Genomic DNA, 6,000 nt, shown 5'->3' with positions numbered 1-6,000 from the left:
ACGGATGTAGTGAAGAGAATCTGGTCAGTTTTCAAAATAAATGTTGTTCAGACTCCAAAAATTAAAAAAAAAAAAACAGAAATACTGTAAGTTAATTATTCTTTCTCTGCAGCCTGGTACCAAATGACCCACAGGCCGGTACCGGTCCACGTCCCGGGGGTTGGGGACCTCTGATTTAGCTGGCCTTGACAAGAAGGGATGGTACCTTAACTTGATATTTTATTGTCCATCTGTCTCAGGTTTGAAGGGTTCTTTCTCCAGACTACAGGTTTCTGCTCCTTCCACAGATGGTCAGCAGGATTTAGATCAGGGCTGTTTTGTTCTTAGCTCCTTTTTGGGTGTTTTCAGCTGTGTGTTTTGGGTCATTATCCTGTTGGACCCATGAGCTGTGACTGAGACCAAGCTTTCTGACTCTGAGCAGCACCTTTTGATCCAGTGTGTTTGATAGTCTTGAAATTTGAGATTTCATTGGACTCTGAACAGACTCAAAATGTGTCTAAGAACAGAAGTTTACTGTATATTATTTTTATTATTACCATAAAAAGCAAATATATAAGATGTTAACAAAAAACAGACATTTAAATACAAACTTTGCTGACTTTAAATAATAAAATTGAACTAAACTTACAAAAAACACAATGTTTAGATAAACAACATTGCCCTAATGTTTTAAAAAGTGAACATTACCAGCCACTTTTCATGCCAGAGTTTTAAATAACCAAAATCCTTCACTATTGAGAAAGGATTTATGAATTACATACGGTGCAGATGGGCCGCAAACAGCAAAACGTGCTGCGAACACACAAATGATAAAAACTAATGCAAAAGAAAAATGGTGCAAAAACCAAAAACACCAAAAAAAGCTACAAACTTACTCCAAAAAACAGAAGTGCACCGGACCACCAGGGGGACTCCAGGTTGGCCTCAGCAGTGTCTTCCTGCAGTCTGACCCGGTTCTGGTAGTGAGACGTGTGTCAGCTCACCTCCATGTCTTCCTCCTCCTCCTCCTCACCACTATATTCCCTCCTCCTAAACACGGTGGTTTGATTAGGGACCATCAAGAAATTACACTTGAAAAACAAAAATTAAATAACCTCCACGTCATGTGAGCTTCTGACCAAGAGTTAATGTTGAATAGTTTCATTAGACCGGACAAATAAGGCACACCTAACTGTGTCTGATTTTAAAGCATTTTATATTTTTTATTATTATATTTATGAAACATTGTTGAATTGTTTCATTAGGCTGGACTAATAAAACACACCCACCTAATGAAAAAAAAATCAACATTAATTTTTATTAAAACTATAAAAACAGATAAAATTAGGTGTGTCTTATTTGTCCAGTCTAGTGGAACCAGAGCAATTGGAGGAACAGGATGTAAAAAGCTCCAGGAAGGGAACGCCCACAAGGAGAGGAGGGTGGATGCTGCTTTTTATCATTATAATCAGTTCTTTAGGAGCAGATATTAATTACTCTGTTTTATCCTTCATTTTCTGTTGATCTGATCGATTCAGTTCTTATATTCTTGATACTGAAGGCTGCTGGTCCTGAGGATGATTATAACTCAGTCATTGTTACTCAAAATGAGATTATCTTAGTTTAAAACTCTGGCATGAGAGATGTCCATTACTTCATAAGACTGCTAGGCTTTAAGTTTCATTATTGTTTTAAATTTGTCACAAGTTTCTATTGTGTTGTAAAGAGTGAAAGTTTTAAGAAGATTTAAAGTAGTTAAGAAGCAACAATAATCAAAACACTATGTTTTAAAGGGAAAAACGACAATGAAAAATACAAAATATTTAGCAAAAAAAAAAAGCGTTTAAAATTGAAGAAAAACTGAAAAAAAACCCTCAACAAATAAGACATGCAGTTACACATTATGGCCACTTGATATTTATTTACGTATTTTAATGTCTAATTTGAATCACAATTCAAAAGCTATGAATTAATTTATCAAGTTTATTAAAATTATATTTACAAAATCTTCTGGTTTGAAGAGTCATTTGTTGTTTCCACAGTTGTGACGACTGAAACTTTGAGCTCAGAAATAAATAACTTTTATTTTGTTATAATGGACAAATCTCCAAATGTCAAACTGTGAACAAACAGATAAAATCAAGCTCTCATAAAAAATATCAATGTATAAAATTATTTTTGAATGAATTACCTGAACTTTGAGTCTCCACTACGAGCTATGCCTCTCTGGTCTGTGGTTGATCAGATAAATATCTTCATACTCTGCCAACAATCTGATTCTTTTCAGATACATGGGCTGCAAAAACCTATATGATGCATATTGATTCAGCCTTTAAATCTGATACAATACTATTCAATATAAGTTTGATTTAACGCATTCAGATTAATACAACAAAGCAAAGGAGTGGTCCTTTATCAGTTATTGAGCCTAATTATTTAATACCTAATAAAACATGGCTGCTCACAAACAGGTCTTCCTTTAAAATTGCAAATTACTTTCATAAAACATGAGTCACAATTAACAAATAATACAGGCTTTGTGCAAAATTGCAGTAATAAACCTGTCATCAAAAGATGTATTTAATAATTTTAGTAACTCAGCAGTGAGCAGCAAAATGTATTTTCTACAATTTAAAGAATAAAACAGAAGTTAACCCTTTTTTCCTGGAATATTATCTGATTCACGTTGCTTTAAGGACATTGTCAGTGTTTGTTGCTGTTGACACCGGTGCTGCTGCAGTTCTCCTCCTGAACTGTAGGTGTCGCTAACATGAAAACAATATAACTAAAGAGCAGAACGTGTAGCCAGAAGAAGAGCTGTCTGCAGTGAGAAATGTTCTTTATACACAAACATAACTACGTTTTATACGGCTTTTTTGTTTTATAGTGGACGTCTGCGTGCAGAAACAAACTTGCTGATGTTTAATCATTAAGCAAATCAGATTTTAACGGTACAAAGAGTTATTAAACAGATGCATCTACATTAAATTCCAAAACTGCATCAGTACATAGAGGGTCTACTAATGCAGTCGAATCATGTACTATTCAGCTAAAATTCACATCCCTAGTCTCCACTTCTGTAGTCTCCAACAGTTGCAGCCCAGTTCATGTTGTAAAGCACTTTGTATCGCCTTGTTGCTTAAAAGTGCTATATAAATAAATTTGACTTGACTTGAGATGCTGGCTTAACAACCAGACAAAGGAGCACACAGGTTAACGATTGCTCATCTTGAATGGCGATGGGTAATAACTCTAATAGGTTCAGGTATGTGCATGAAGTTACAAAACTCCAGAGTAGGAAGTGTCTAAACATGAAGTGACGAGCAACTAGTCCAAAGGGGCAAGACAGGTGAAGCACAGCAGAGAGGGACGAGGAGGAATCAGTAAGCTGCAAAGAGTTAAATTCTTCCAAAGTGTACTTTCTTTATTAAATCATATTTCAATTTCTTATCAGTGAAGCGGCACAAGAAATAAGGCTGAAATGTTCTTCCACATGCAGCCACAACAACATTCCTATTATCAACGTATCGTCGTACATTTGTGTGTTTAAGTGAGCACAGAAATATGTGTGTGTGTGTGTGTGTCAATGTTTGTGTGTATGAAAACAGAAAGTCCATCAACTCAAACAGATACCTCAGCACTTCTCATGAGCTTGAAAATTTGCCACCTCCAAGAAAAAAAAAAAGCGCCTCAGTCTGCCTGCAGATGATCTTTTCTGAACACTCGCGTCAGCAATTTTTCCAGTTTGTTTCCAGCGTGCGGCTTCTTATGTTTGGATCATTTGAGCCTGAGAACACAAGCATCTCTGTGCTGGTCCTCTCAGAGAGGTCTTTCACCTAAACCTTGTGCGTCGTAACACGTCTTCTGAAAGATAAAGTCTGCACTAAGAGAGGCTGGAAGAGAACTGGAGCTTTAGTCACTGAAGAGCCGGATTTGACATTTTTAAAATGATTCAATTAGGACAAAAAAGACTTATCATTTTAAACAGGTGAGCTGTGGATAACGCAGTCATTTAAACACAAAATTATTGATTTTGTGAGTCAGCTCAGTGCCACATCATATAAATACATCCCCTTTTTAAAGCCCAGACGGTTAAACCACATGTTTCTGGAGACTCCTAGTTTGGGTTGTCCTTCCAACATAACAAGGCAATACATTCAACATCTTAACAAGCTCAGAGCCATTTAGGACCAATGAAACTTTAACATGTCTGACAGGATGCCTTACTGCGACCGGGACGGGAAAAGGGGTTTCGTTTCTCAGCTTCAGCAGGACTGAATCATTTAAAAATATCTGACCCTTTGTCAGTAGTCTCAATATTATACAGGCAAAACTGAACTATATCACTGGTGACATAGCAAAGTTTATTTAAGCCATTTATAAGGTGTGAACTCATGGAAACTCAGCAAAGACTTTGGAATTTTATGGCAACAAGAAGAAGAAGAAATGCAGCTACTGCTTGTAGATCAACTATCTTCCATAAAGACATAGTGATTTTATTTTTGTAATAACACTAAAAGAGTTAAGAAACCAAAGAGTAAAAGAAATGTTAAAGCTGCTGCCAGTGGCTCATTGGGGTCACCATGGTAACCACACATATGCGTCTCTCACTCCCTTACCACAGTCTTAAAAGGACAGGCAGACAGAAACACAGTAGAAAGTAAGCCTCAGATTAAAAAAAACTAAAGGTTGAACTGAAGAAATGTCTGAGTCGTAAGTGGCAGAAGCCTCTGATTGTCACACACACCAGTTTTTGTGTCTACAGTGTTTTATGTCGTGGGTAAGACAAGTTAAAAAACCCCTTCACTCTCAGTGTTGAAGAGAACAGCTGAGCTCAGATACGATGGGAGTCAATAAGAGTTTAGATGAGTGCACTCTGCAATTGGGGGGGAATTTGAGCGAAAACCAAAAACCCTATACCAGCAAAACACATGCTTGGTGAAAAGAGACAAAAATGCCTGTTTAGATGCATAAAATGTATAAGAAGGGTAAAGTTTGTTGGAAGAAGAAGAGTTTGTTTCCAAACATTCTGGAAACTGGGAAGTTTAGACAATACTTTATTGTAAAAATGAAAAAAAAAGTACAACTTAAACTGAGAGTATAAAATCTGTAAAAATACCAGTTCAGACATGTAAAGTCCAACTTTCTGTGACCTGTTTAAACTTTGAAGGATGTTCTTACTGTGAAGTATGGCTGAGCAATAGAGCTCCAAAAAAGACTGGGTTTTCCCCACTTATTTCACCAAAACCTTATTGTGTATGCAAAAATTTAGCTTTTTTTTTTTTTTTTTTTTTCAAATTTCATATTTACTCTACAAAGTACAGCTACCAAAGGTCATAGCACAGTGTTCCTGATCTAGCCACGTGTTTGGATGTATTTTGTTCTTAAAGCTGCAACAGGATTACCCAATCAGAACCTTTTATTTGCATATCAGTCACTGAAAAGACTAACAATGTCCTTTAATTTATAAAGAAACTGCCTTATATTTGTGCAAATTGCTTATAGGAACTCATAGTTCTGTTTTATTGTGAAAGTATATTCCAGATGGGGGGATTGGAGCAAAATAAAACCAAAGTTTGATGCAGGATGTACTCTTCAAAGACTGACTAACTCACCCAAACCAAAAGTTGTTCTTTGTTTAACACTTCAGTTTCATTGTTTGTATGCTTTTTTGTTATATTTTGATTTAATCTATTTTTAGAATTGTGCATTCTATAAATTATTAAAGACAATTAGTTGTTATTCTCTCAGTGCCGCCAGTCGTCAGCAGTTATCAAACATTGATTTAAACTTTTTAAGACACACGAGCATTATTAGAATGGTCTTAAAGCTCCATCAAGACAGCCACACAATTACAGTTAGCGTTTTTATAACTTTATATATTCACAAAGATATTTAAAGCTACAGTTAATGGTAAAAAAAGAACCAGTGTTATAAATGTTACCTGCAAAAAGAAGGCGCAACATGAACTTATTTATCTCTTCACAGATTTGTCGCTGTGCAACAGCTAACTGACATGAA

The sequence above is a fragment of the Kryptolebias marmoratus genome, linkage group LG11 (genome assembly GCF_001649575.2).
Source record: "Kryptolebias marmoratus isolate JLee-2015 linkage group LG11, ASM164957v2, whole genome shotgun sequence".
Taxonomy (NCBI): domain Eukaryota; kingdom Metazoa; phylum Chordata; class Actinopteri; order Cyprinodontiformes; family Rivulidae; genus Kryptolebias; species Kryptolebias marmoratus.
Note: the sequence above shows the minus strand (reverse complement) of the source record.